A 14,469-nucleotide genomic window follows, 5' to 3' on the forward strand; every position below is an offset into this window, starting at 1 on the left:
GGCTTCCGAGACTTTAATGACTGTGCAGATACCTAGGGTCGCTGGACGGCTGCCTGCCTTCGCCTGCTTTGCGCATGCGTCCGCCAGTGGGCGCCGAGCTGGGCGGGTGCTTCAGGCGTATGACGTTTCTGTTATTGTTTCGCCGAAGCCGGAGGTCGGTCGGTGGTTTTACCCTGCCTTCCCAGGTGTGCTGAGACCTTCGTAGGACTCGAGACTAGGACTCCTGTGGCTTTGTCATGTTCCGGATGAGAGCTAAAAGGTGACCTTTAAGAATGAAGACTTGGGACCCTCCCTCCCCCGCACCAGGGACCTCCAACACTAGTAATTTAGGAACTTAGACTTATACCCATTTTATCCAACGCAAGGGTAAACTGAGGACCTGCCGGAAAGGGAAGGGGCAAGCCTAAGTCACTCAGAAAACCAAAGAAGCAAATCTCAATACGAGAGCTGCCATCTAGGTCACTGAAGTACTGTATGAAATTTTATCTCCACCTGCCCATCCCCACCTCCCGTCTGAATGCGAGGAAAGCCAATTACAAACCCTACAAAGGAATTGTAGACTTTAGTGGAAATTCAGAGCAGTCTTTATCTGATTCATAACGCGAGCTCTCAACGTACATCACTTTGCTTTTAGGCAGAAGAGAAAAGTCATTGCTGCTAGATTGTTCTATATGGCACCAAACAAAACTTAGATTTTGAAAAGAAAGGGAAAATGCGAACAAAATATTGTCCTCTGATACGCACCAGTCTTTGGATTGCGTATTTTCCCTTCTACTTGACCGTGATGTAAATGATTTATGTTTCCCTTTTGGCTGTGATGGAAGGGAAGCAAAGAGCCAAGTTTTGTGTCTTACAGGTTTTTAATTAAGACAAACACTATTTTATGTTCTCCTTATCTCTCTTGGTAATTTTTAATTGTTTAATAATGCGTGAAAAGCTGCTCATTTTTAAAAATGAAACATTTTCTTTTTTTTAAGATTTTATTTATTATTTATTTGAGAGAGAGAGACAGCGAGAGATGGAACACAAGCAGGGGGAGTGGGAGAGGGAGAAGCAGGCTCCCCGCGGAGCAGGGAGCCCCTACTCAAGGGCCCTGGGATCATGACCTGAACCGAAGGCAGACACTTAACAACTGAACCACCCAGGTGACCCATAAAAATGAAACATTTTCAGTGAAAAAAAAAAAAGTACACCCTCTTTCCTTAAAAAAAAAAAAAAAAAAAAAAAAGCGGGGAGGGAGTGCCTGGGTGGCTCAGTTGATTAAGCATCCCACTCTTGATTCCAGGTTAGATCATGATCTCAGGGTGGTGAGACAGAGCCCCCCAGCCTCCATGATGGGCCTGGAGCCTCCTTAAGATTCTCTCTCTCCGTCAGCACCTCCACTCTGGCTTCCACATACCACACACACACACACATGCGCGCGTGCTCTCGCTCTCTCTCTCTCTCGCTCTCTCTCAAAAAAAAAATAAAGAGGAAAACCCAAAATTAAAAGAATTTGTACAAAAATCACACATTAGCAATCCAGCCAAAGAGATGGTCAAAAAACAAGGGACTGAACTCCAGAATGAATTATAATTTTCTTTCAATCCAGTCTGTTCCTCGTTCATGTGCTAACCAGCTGCTTGGCCACTTTATATTTTTTACTGTTTCTAGAGAAGCTTGTTTTTGTTCATCATAAATGTCAACTAAGACATTTTAAATTTTTAAGCAAAAGGATGCATAAAGAAATTCTTCTTTTTAATGATAAAATAGCCATTGTATGAAGAATCTGATAAGTATGATGTTACTCAAGTGTAGATAATTTAATAATTGTAAGTCTTGAACAGTGGTATTTCTTAGAGAATAATGGTAGCAGAGTATTTTTGGACAAATAGTCCATTTAACAGACGATTTGCCCATATCTCAGTTCTTCCAAGTCCATTTCTATTTAGCTAAACAATCGTGAAATAAAAAATTATCTTAAGAATAAAGGAGCTGGAAAATGAAGAAGTCAGGAAACAAATGTTGGTGTGGATGTGGAGAAAGGGGAACCCTCTTACACTGTTAGTGGGAATGTAAGCAGATACAGTCACTGTGGAAGACAATATGGAGGTTCCTCAAGAGGTTAAAAATAGAGCTACCCACCCAGCAATTGCACTACTAGGTATTTACCCCAAAGATAAAAATGTAATGATCTGAAGGGGCACATGCAGTCTGATGTTTATAGCAGCAATGTCCACAATAGCCAAACTATGTAAAGAGCCCAGATGTCTATCATCAGATTAATGGATAAAGAAGATGTGGTATAGATATATACAATGGAATATTACTCAGCTGTCAGAAAGAATGAATACTTACAATTACATTGATGTGGATGGAACTGGAGGGTATTATGCTGAGTGAAATAAGTCAATCAGAGAAAGGCAATTATATGGTTTCACCCATATGTGGAATATAAGAAACAGCACAGAGGATCATAGGGAAAAGGAGGGAAAACTGAATGGGAAGTCGTCAGAGAGGGAGACAAACCACAAGAGACTCTTAACTATAGGAAACAAACCGAGGGTTGCTGGAGGGGAGGTGGGTAGGGGGATGGGGTAATTGGGTGATGGGCATTAAGGAGGGCACGTGATGTGATGAGCACTGGGTGTTATACGCAACTGATGAATCATTGAACTCTACATCTGAAACTAGTGATGTACTATATGTTGGCTAACTGAATTAAAAAAAAAAAGAATAAAGGAGCTGGACTCCTGGTAACTAGGAGTAAATACAAACTGGACTTTAAAAAAGTGCTCAGAACAACTCACAAGTGTCATTAGGAAGAGAATAAATTTCTGCCTCCTGTTGCTCACTAGATCTTCCCTTCTAATGTGTGGAGAATAATATACTTGTGCCTCACTCATAATTCTTTGCAGCAACTAAAGATGCCTGGGAATTCTTCCCTAGGGTTTTGATAGGTTGTTAGGTCTAAGAGAAAATGTTAGGTCTAAAAGAAATACGGAACCAATTTCAAAGAATCAGATGATAAACTGCTGCCATAGCTGTGATCATGTTTGGATTAGAAGGCTAAAGGACTTTCCTGCACCCCAGCCAGAGATCCACCACCACCTTGCTTTTATCCCCACGTTCCCCTGACCTGTTTTCTTCCTTCCCCTTTTCTCTCAGGACATTTTCTCTCTCCTCCCAGTTGAAAAACTATCTTTTCTTCCCCCTTCCCTTCCTCTTCCCCTTCCCTTCCTCTTCCCCTTCCCCTCCCTCCCTCCCTCTCTCTCCCTGTCTTTCTTTCTTTCTTTCTTTCTTTCTTTCTTTCTTTCTTTCTTTCTTTCTTTCTTTTCTTTTCTTTTCTTTCTTTCTTTCTTTCTTTCTTTCTTTCTTTCTTTCTTTCTTTCTTTCTATTAGTTACTATAGCACTTTGTTTCTCCCAACACTTCCCAATACTCTCCCAATACTTCCCAATACTCTCCCAATACTTCCTTTGCCTTTTCCCTGACTGCAGTCAGTGTGCTGAAAACTGATTAGAATCTGCCCCATAGGGCACACTCTGCAGGCTCTTAATTCAGCCGGGCAAGTTTACTATCTTTATCTATTTAGCTTGCTTTCCCAAATGACAACTTAAAACCACAACTCTCTTTAAACTTCAAATCTTCCAGTTTACATGCTTGTTCTTGGCAGATGACTTTGTCTTATATATATTTTTTTGATTTTATTTATTTATTTGACAGAGATAGAGACAGCCAGCGAGAGAGGGAACACAAGCAGGGGGAGTGGGAGAGGAAGAAGCAGGCTCATAGTGGAGGAGCCTGATGTGGGGCTCGATCCCATAACACCGGGATCACGCCCTGAGCCGAAGGCAGACGCTTAACCGCTGTGCCACCCAGGCGCCCCTGTATTATATTTTTGATAAGAAAGTAGAAGGTCTCTGAGCGCCTGGGTGGCTCAATCAGTGAAGTGTCTGACTCTTGATTTCGGTTCAGGTCATGATCTCAGGGTCATGGGGTTGAGCCCCATGTCGAACTCCGTGCTCAGCAGGGAGTCTGCTTGAGGTTCTCTCTTCCCCTTTCCCTTTGCCTCTCCCCACACAGTCAAAAAAGAAAAAAGAAAATAGAAGATCTCAAAGAGGAATTGCCTGAACTTCAGACCTCTGAATCTATGAACTAAGTTACATCTGCACCTGTCTTTGCTTATTTTGCTTCTGTTTTTATGTGGCAAGTTCCTTCTACCTGAAGCCGACCCTTATACTTGTGCTCTGGCTCCTTCCTTGTCAGCCTTCTTTAAATCTAGTATCCTTTCTGGCACCTGTATTTTTAATCTTTCTCTCTACTGGTTCATTTCCATGAATGATAAGCATTCCATGGTATCTTGCCTTCAAGATACCTTTCCTTTCACAGTTGGGCATTTCAAAACATTGTTTACATTTGTCTAAACTTGACACAATCTGTAATTGTGTATTTATTTCAGAAGATTTTTTTAGTGACAGTCTCTCACTGTTCTGTAAGCTTTGTGAGGAACCAGACCATGTCTGATTAATTCACCATTATATTCTCAGAGTCTAGCATGATCTTGGCTAAGGCAGGTAATCAAATATTTGCTGAATGGATGAATATTAATGAATAGAACATCAAGTAATGAGAGCTTGTTATATATTATGCATATAATAATGCATATCCATGAATGATTATAATTTGTATATGGCTCTGGATGCACAGGAAAGTTCTGAAATATACACCAAAATGTTAACAGTTCATGGCACCTTAGGATACACTCAGTATTTGTTAAGTGAGTGAATTGAAATTATCTCTATTTTTTTAAAAGATTTTATTTACTTATTTGACAGAGAGAGAGAGAGAAAGCCAGCGAGAGAGGGAACACAAGCAGGGGAAGTGAGAGAGGAAGAAGCAGGCTCCCAGCGGAGGAGCCTGATGTGGGGCTCGATCCCAGAACGCCGGGATCACGCCCTGAGCCAAAGGCAGACGCTTAACGACTGAGCCACCCAGGTGCCCCTTGAAATTATCTCTTGATGGCATCATAGAGCCAGTGTTTTTCATCTTATGTTTTTCGGTATTTGGATTTTTTACAGTAATTTTGCATTTTTTTTTCTTTTTAATATAAGAAATTCATGAAGGCATTTTTTTAAAAAATTCAAATAATACAGATATATCCTTACCACATAATGTTTATGTCTATCCCTGCAAGTCTCTTCTATGCTTTAGATGTATATACATTTGTATATACAGTTTATATATACTTTTAAAAAAATATTGTAGACTTCTAGGAGGTTGTAAAAAGAGAGATCGTGTGCACCCTTCACCGAGTCTTTTTCTAATGATTATGTCTTTCATAGCCTTAGTACAGTGTCAAAACTTTGACATGGTACAATGTGTTTGCATATAATTCTATGCCACATGTTATCACATATGGATTCATATAACCACTACAGTCAAGATACAGAACTCTTCCATCACTACAAAGGTGCCCTTTGCTACCCATTTATACCCACCTCCACTCCCATTCCTCTTACCATTCCTAACCCTTAGTCATTAATGTTTTCCATCTTTATGCTTTGTCATTTCCAGAGTATTATATAAATGGAATCCTACATATATGCCTTCTGAGACTTTTTTTTTTCACTCAGCATAAGACACTTGCTATCTATTCAAACTATTGTTTGTAGCAACAGTCCATACCCTTTTATGGCTGAGTAGCATTTCCTGGTATGGATTTACCACAATTTGTCTAATTATTCGCCTGTTCGGAATTCTTTTCTTCAGTTTTTGGCTTTTACAAACAACATAGACCATTTGCATGTAATATAATTATTGATATGTTAAGGCTTCAGTCTGCCAATATTGTTTTCTCTTTGTTCCTTCTGTTTTTGGTTTTTCTGTTTTCTTTTTCATGTCTTTCTGTTGGTTATTTGAACATGATTTTACAATTCCACTTTGTAGTGTTTTTAAGTATTATCTCTTCGTATGTATTTTTCAGTGGTTGCTCTAGGTATTCCATTATATATACCTAACTTATCACAGTCTACTGGTGATGGCATTTTACTAGTTTGAGTGAAGTATAAAACCCAACTCTGGGGTGCCTGGGTGGCTCAGTTCATTAAGCGTCTGCCTTTGGCTCAGGTCATGATCTCAGGGTCCTGGGATGAGCCCTGCATCAGGCTCCCTGTTCAGCGGGGAGCCTGCTTTTCCCTCTCCCTCTGTCTCTCCTGCTGCTATGCTGTCTTGCTTGTTATTTTCTTTCTCAAATAAATATATAAAATCCTAAAAAAAAAAACCCAAAAACTTAGCTTCATTTGTTTCTTTGCTCTCCACAGTTTATAATTGTCTTAAACATTTCTTCTACATACATTGAAAACCATATCAAACAATATTATAATGTTGGCTTCAATCATCAATTATAATTTAGAAAATTAGAGAAGGAAAGTCTATCGTTTTTACCTGTATTTTCACTCCTTCCATTGTTCTTTCTTCCTAATGACCCAAGTTCCTTCTGTCATTCCCTTGTTGTTCAGAGAACTTCTTTTAGCCATTCTATTAGGATAAGTCTGCTGGTGACAAATGCTTTGAGACTTCCTTCATTTGAGAATGTCTTGGCTTCCCCTTTATTACTGAAGGGTAATTTCACTGGATACAGAATCTGGATTGGTAGTTCTTTTGGCACTTGAAAAATGTACTACTTCCTTTCGGCCTCCATAGTTTCAGAAGAGAAATCTCATCTGAATTGTTCTTTCCTACTCTTTGTAAGCTGTTGTTTGTTTCTTGCTGCTTCAGGATTTTGTTGTTGTTGTTGTCTCTGGTCTTCAGACGTTTGACTATGATGTGTGCTGGTGGAGATGTATTTAGGTTTATTGTCTGAGGTTCACTTAGCTCCTTAATCTGTTGGTTTATGTCTTCTGCCAAATTTGGAAAGTTTTTCAGAAATTATTTCTTTAAATACTTTTTCACGTCCACCCTCTCTCTCCTCTCCTTCTAGGACTCTACTGGAACAAATGTCAGATCTTTTAGTGTAGCCCACAGGTCCCCAGAACTGTTAATTTTTTTAAATCTATTTTCTTTATTCCGATTGGATCATTTCTGTTATCTGTGTTCTGGTCACTGATTCTTCTATAATCCTCCATTCTTCTTTTGAGCCCATCCACTAATTTTTTTTAAATTTTATTTTAGGATATTGTAGTTTTTCAGTTCTAAAATTTCCATTTGTTAATCTTTGTATCTTCCATTTCTTTGCTGAAACTTTTCTGTTTGTTTCAAACATGTTCATAATTGTTTATTGAAACATTTTTATGCTGGCTGTTTTATTTATTTTTATTTTTATTTTTTTAAAGATTTTATTTATTTATTTGACAGAGAGAAAGACAGCTAGCGAGAGAGGGAACACAGGCAGGGGCAGTGGAAGAGGAAGAAGCAGGCTCCCAGTGGAGGAGCCTGATGTGGGGCTCGATCCCAGGACTCCAGGATCACACCCTGAGCCGAAGGCAGACGCTTAAGGACTGAGCCACCCAGGCGCCCCAGTGCTGGCTGTTTTAAAATCCTTTTCAGAAAATTCCAACATCTGTCTTATCTCAGTGTTGACATCTGTTGATGTCTTTCTCATTCAAATTGAGATATTCCTGGTTGTTAGTATGACAAGTACCTTTCTTTTGTAGCCTGAACATTTTGGGTATAATATTATGATACTCTGGATCTTATTTAAATCTTCTGTTAATCTTCTGTTTAAATAGGCCTTCTCTGATACTGCAGAGTGGGGTTAGAGAGATTCCACCTTATAACTTCCTGGTTGGGGTATAAGCTCATATCCCCATTAGGCTTCTTTGTTACCCCACGTGGGCAGGAAAGGGCACCTCATCACTGTTGCGTAGGAGTGGGAGTTCCACCAGGCTTCCACTGATACCCCCCCAGTTGGGAGGTAGAAGGATGCGTCATCACTACTCCCTACATGGCCTCCACTGACATTATGGGTGGTGTGGGGGAGGACCTCATTACCACTGGTAGATGGTAAAAGTTCTGGCTTCCCACTCAGCTTTCTCTGACACCATCCTGGCAGAGGGGTTGGGGTAACTCATTATATTCTGGCATGGGTGAAAGTCTAGGTTTCCCATTGGGCTATTCCTGACAGAGGTGGGGGTGGGACCACCACTTTTTCTGTGATACTTGGTTAGAGTATGGCACTATGTTGGGGGTCTCCACGAACACTTTCATGTTCAGTGATTCACTAAGAGTACTCACTGAACTCAATGTACAGTTGTATTCACTGACAATATTTTCAGCAAAAGGTTACAAAGCAAAGTCAACAAAGAGAAAAGTTCTGTAGAGTGATGTCTAGTGAAAACCAGGCCCAAGATTCTAAGAGTTCTCTCCCAACAGAACTGCCCGGGATGTACTTAATTTTTTCATCAGTGAATTGTGACAACAGGTATTAAGTATTGTATTCCAGGGAAGTTTATTAGAGACTCAGTGCCCAAGGTTTTTTGCGCTGGTCTTATAGGTACCCACTGCCTAGCACCAATTCCAGACCCCCAGAAGGAAAGCAGGTGTACAGCGTAAACCATTATCACTTGCATGAACAGTCTAGGCACATCCATATCATTTAGGGAAAGTTTAATATTAATGTAGGGAACTGTTTTATCAGTGAAGCTTCTAGGTGGTAGCCAAAGGTCAATCTTCAAGCAAGACTTTCTATGGCTCAGGCCTCCCATGTTAACTTTTTTCTGCATGAGTGGTTATAAACTGAATTTTTTTTTTTCCTTGCTAGGCTGTGCCTTTCCTGGTCCTTTGTCTAGAGAGAGCAGGCTTTTGGGGGCAGTTTTTGTCCGAGTCTGCTGGCATTTCTAGGTTGCCTGCATCTCCAGCACCCAGTCTGAGGAATATGAAGCAAAAGGAAAACCCAGGGAGCTCACTGCCATGTCTTTTGAGGTAACTAGCCAATCTGCCTTTTTCTGTAACTTCCAGAGTCTTTATGTATTTGTTTCGTAATACCATCCAGGGTTTTTAAGTTGTACTTAGCAGAAGGAATGGGGAGATGTGCAATGACTCTGTCTTGTCCCAACCTGGAAGTCTTTGTATTACTAGGAAAAAAAGAGAGTTAAAAATTTTTCATGGTTTTCATTGAAAACAAAACATGTATATGACATTGATTTAATTTTTGTATTGAATTAAGAACACTTAACTTGATAGCTCTTCTCTTAAAAAAATTTTTAAGTGTACCATATAGTATTGTTAACTAAAGGCATAAAGTTGTACAGTAGATCCCTAGAACTTAATTTTAAGCCTGAAATTGTAGGCTTAATTTAATATAGAGTCCAAAAATTACCAGCTGTAGGGGAAAAAAATCATGATTTGGTTCTACTTATTCTTTTTTTTTTTTTTTAAGATTTTGTTTATTTATTTAACACAGATAGAGAGAGCCAGCGAGAGAGGGAACACAAGCAGGAGGAGTGGGAGAGGAAGAAGCAGGCTCATAGCTGAGGAGCCTGATGTGGGGCTCGATCCCACAATGCTGGGATCACGCCCTGAGCCGAAGGCAGACGCTTAACCATTGTGCCACCCAGGCGCCCCTGGTTCTACTTATTCTAACAGTTAAGTTTATTTCTCCCAATTATGAAAATAATATGTATTCATTATAGAAAGTTGACTTTATTTCTCTTTATTTAGTAAATGGAAATGAGACTTTTAAAGTCAATAAAGGTTACAGGGTGGCAGAAGATCCAGATTTGGGGGTGCCTGGGTGGCTCAGTCGTTGAGCATCTGCCTTCAGCTCAGGGCGTGATCCCAGAGTCCTGGGATCGAGCCCCATATCAGGCTCCTCTGCTGGGAGCCTGCTTCTTCCTCTCCCACTCCCCCTGCTTGTGTTCCCTTTCTCGCTGTCTCTCTCTCTCCGTCAAATAAATAAATAAAATCTTAAAAAAAAAAAAAAAAGAAGATCCAGATTCATTTAACTTTGCCATCATCTTATAGGGAAAACATCAAGAGGAGAAATTTCCCTGTAGTTGAAGTATAGAACTTAAACAGGCCTCTATAGCTGGCCCTGCAGGCAGTCTCCCATACCCAATGTTAATGGCAAAGCTTCTTGTTTATATCCAAAGTTCGTGCATAGGAGATAATATCTTTTCAGTCGTGGGTGAAATAATTACAAACATCCCTATCCACCAATTCTAGACTAATGAGCTATTTCTGAAACGAAAATTTTAGTATAATATATTGCTAACTAATCAACATTCAATTTGAAAACTTAAACAAGAACATCAAATTGTTATTATGTTGCAGCATTTCACATTATGAGGGCAGTTCCATTTATTTGTCTTTTATATCCATGGTGACTCCTAAGTGGATAAATTAATATCTCCCCTTCTTCAAGAAATATTAATGAAATGTCTAGACTGTTACAATCTAAACATTTACAGCATGACAAAGCAAGCTTTCATCACCAATAAGCTATCTGTAATGAATAGGCTACCATTACTTTATTCATTATACTTCTAATTGTCAGGAAACATTTCTTTAACAATGTGTTTATGTCCAAAGAGCATTAGACAGGGTTCTAAAAGCAGCCTTGCCTAAAATTATCCTCCTGTCCTTGAGGTAATCAGTTTCCCCTGACCTCATTCCCTGTTTATAAAAATGAGCTTATTGAATAACCAAAAAAATTTTTTTTAATTCTGTATTTCAGAATCTCTAGGGTTTAATTTAATAGTTCCCAAACAACAGGGTATAGACCCGTACTAGATTGTGACATAGTTTACATCAGTCTTCTGCTTACAAAATGAGAAATAAAAAGATCATGTAGTGCATTGGTCATAAAACCAAAAAACCATATTCTTTCTTTTTATTGAGAACTATTATTACCTCTCTTGTCTGCATATATCTTTCCTGGAATTTCCAGAGCTTCATTATTCACAGTGAAATAAATTTCACAGAGAATCTACATTTACTATTTAGAATTTCACTGATAATGTAAAAGTGGTACATTTTTTGATGCTGTATAAATATTACTTCAAGTGATATGTTTTGAAATATTTTTTTCTGATTTTAAATAATAGAAACTTAATCAGCTAGCTTGAGCCAAAAAGATGGGGCTGGGGAGGGAAGGGAGGTGTCAGGAGGGCACAGTACCTGGCATAGGGAATTAGTTGAATGTTGTTGAACCAGGAGCCAAGGCAAGTTTAAGGTCCATAACAATAAATCTACAGAACTTATTTGTCTCTAGAGTACCGCTACTAATATGACTCTGATTCCCAGTCTCTCTGTCACTCAGCTCCAAATCCCCAAATCCTCAGATAAGATCTTAGTGTCCTAATTTATGTCACGTTATCTCTGGACTGATCAACTCTGCAAAGTATATCAGGCTCTGCCTGAGCCTGCCCCTGTCTACCAGAGAGGGTTCTTAGGGAAGAGGCCTCTCTGTAGGCCAAAGAGCCACTCCCCAAGTGTCCTCTACACTGACAGTTAATGGTGTTAGTTCTCTTCCTGACCACTCTCAGTATTACTTTTTTTCTCTTCTCTCTCTTTTTTTTTTTTTTAGATTGTATTTATTCATTTGACAGAGAGACAGCCAGCCACCGAGAGAGGGCACACAGGCAGGGGAGTGGGAGAGGAAGAAGCAGGCTCCCAGCGGAGTAGCATGACGTGGGGCTCGATCCCAGGACTCTGGGATCACTCCGGGAGCCGAAGGCAGACGCTTAACGACTGTACCACCCAGGCGCCCCTACTCTTTTTCTCTTCTTAACATTCTAGCTAATTCAGTATTCATTTATCCACTCTCTCATTTAATGATAGTCACATTTTATCAATAAGCAAATCATTCATTTTCGTTCTCTCCACCCATATCGCAGCTCTTTGGATTTACATTAGTTTTAAATTTTGCCACCTGCAAATGTATTTTATGCTATCACTGTTACTAGCATTTATAAGAAGTATTAAACCATTCCAAATTAGTTCATGGTTCTCAAATATTGAAATGTTTCATATTTTAAATTAATGTGAGTCTCTCCATTAACTTTTTCTTGGAATTGCACCCTCTGAATTTGATTACATTTTAATAACTGCAATTTTTGTAAATGTTTTTTATTATATTATGTTAGTCACCATACAGTACATCCCTGGTTTCTGATGTAAATTTCGATGATTCATTAGTTGCGTATAACACCCAGTGCACCATGCAATACGTGCCCTCCTTACTACCCATCACCAGTCTATCCCATTCCCCCACCCCCCTCCTCTCTGAAGCCCTCAGTTTGTTTCTCAGAGTCCATGGTCTCTCATGCTTCATTCCCCCTTCTGATTACCCCCCCTTTCTTTATCCCTTTTTTCCCCTACCGATCTTCCTAGTTCTTATGTTCCATAGATGAGAGAAATCATATGATAATTGTCTTTCTCTGCTTGACTTATTTCACTTAGCATTATCTCCTCCAGTGCCGTCCGTGTTGCACCAAATGTTGAGAACTCGTTCTTTCTGATAGCTGAGTAATATTCCATTGTATATATGGACCACAGCTTCTTTTTTTTTTTTTTAAGATTTTATTTATTTATTCGACAGAGATAGAGACAGCCAGCAAGAGAGGGAACACAAGTAGGGGGAGTGGCAGAGGAAGAAGCAGGCTCATAGTGGAGGAGCCTGATGTGGGGCTCGATCCCATAACGCCGGGATCACTCCCTGAGCCGAAGGCAGACGCTTAACCGCTGTGCCACACAGGCGCCCCTGGACCACAACTTCTTAATCCAGTCATCTGTTGAAGGGCATCTTGGTTCCTTTCACAATTTAGCTATTGTGGACAATGCTGCTATGAACATTGGGGTGCATATGGCCCTTCTCTTCACTACGTCTGTATCTTTGGGGTAAATACCCAGTAGTGCAATGGCTGGGTCATAGGGTAGCTCAATTTTTAACTTTTTAAGGGACCTCCACACTGTTTTCCAGAGTGGCTGTACCAACCTGCATTCCCACCAACAATGTAGGAGGGATCTCCTTTCTCCACATCCTCTTCAGCAATTGTTGTTTCTTGCCTTGTCAATTTTTACCATTCTAACTGGCGTAAGGTGGTATCTTAGTGTGGTTTTGATTTGAATTTCCCTGATGGCTAATGATTTTGAACACTTTTTCATGTGTCTGTTAGCCATTTGTATGTCATCATTGGAAAAGTGTCTGTTCATATCTTCTGCCCATTTTATGATTTGTTTCTTTCTCGCGTATTGAGTTTGAGAAGTTCTTTGTAGATCTTGGATACCAGTCTTTTATCTGTAGCATCATTTGCAAATATATTCTCGCATTCCGTGGGCTGCCTCTTAGTTTTTTTGACTGTTTCCATGGCTGTGCAGAAGCTTTTTATCTTGATGAAGTCCCACAAGTTCATTTTATCTTTTGTTTCTCTTGCCTTTGGAGATGTGTCATGAAAAAGGTTGCTTTGGCCGATGTCGTAGAGGTCGCTGCCTATGTTCTCCTCTAGGATTTTGATGGATTCCTGTCTCACATCGAGGCCTTTCATCCATTTGGAGTTTATCTTTGTGTATGGTGTAAGAGAGTGGTCAAGTTTCATTCTTTTGCATGTAGCTGTCCAATTTTCCCAGCACCATTTATTGAAGAGATTGTCTTTTTTCCACTGGATGTTTTTTCCTGCTTTATCAAAGATTAGTTGCCATTTTGACATGAGTCACGATTACTATTCTCTTTTACGTATAGTGAATCTGACCTGTTGTTTTTTTCTCTTCATTACTTTACCATAATAATATTTCTAATAATGATAGATCTAATGATGATATTCCTGCAAGCACCGTAGATGTGTTATTTAATTTAATTCTCACAACAACATTATGGATGTCTGATTAAAACTTTTTTGTTCTGAAACAGAAAAAGGGCAAACTATGTTCTGCATTTGGCTCGTGGTTTGAGAAAATCATTGGCAGCAGTCTGTTTAAAACTAGAATCTGTTGTGAAGGGGGAATGAACCATGAGAGACTATGGACTCTGGGAAACAAACTGAGGGCTTTAGAGGGGAGGGGGTGGGGGATTGGGATAGGCCAGTAATGGATATTAAGGGGGGCACGTATTGCATGGTGCACTGGGTGTTATATGCAAGTAATGAATCATGGAACTTTACATCAAAAACTTGGGATGTACTGTATGGTGACTAACATAACATAATAAAAAATTATTAAACAAAACAAAACTAGAATCTGTTGCTTGGTGCTCTACCTCTGACCTCAGTTTAACTCAGTTTCTCCTGGGGAATGCAACCTTAGGACTCCAGTTAACATCCACAGACATCTCATTGGCATTGCTTTTTACATGTATTGACTTTTTTTTTTTTTTACAATCAACAGTTAGCACATCTGATGTCTGATACCATCCCCTCCAGATTTCTTCTGTAACAATTGACATGAACATGATACTTTTATGATCATGTTATTGGGAAGTTTAAGTTAAACAATTGAAATACTATCTTCAGACTATCTACAGAGAAAATGACATTCACTTTTAAATAAATTTATA

The 14,469-nt window shown here is 39.5% G+C and overlaps 1 protein-coding gene across 1 annotated transcript in view; it reads left to right on the forward strand.

Moving 5' to 3' along the window:
* The first annotated feature begins 21 nt into the window (after positions 1-21).
* RNF145 (ring finger protein 145) overlaps positions 22-14,469 on the forward strand; it is a 97,768-nt gene continuing 83,320 nt past the window's right edge. The window contains exons 1-2 of the mRNA XM_045792015.2: positions 22-259; positions 8,740-8,900. The gene's annotated coding sequence lies outside the window, so the exon portion shown is untranslated. The remainder of the gene's footprint in view (positions 260-8,739; positions 8,901-14,469) is intronic.

This window comes from Ursus americanus, chromosome 15 (assembly GCF_024610735.1).
Source record: "Ursus americanus isolate L20-20 chromosome 15, mUrsAme1.1.p, whole genome shotgun sequence".
Lineage (NCBI taxonomy): Eukaryota > Metazoa > Chordata > Mammalia > Carnivora > Ursidae > Ursus > Ursus americanus.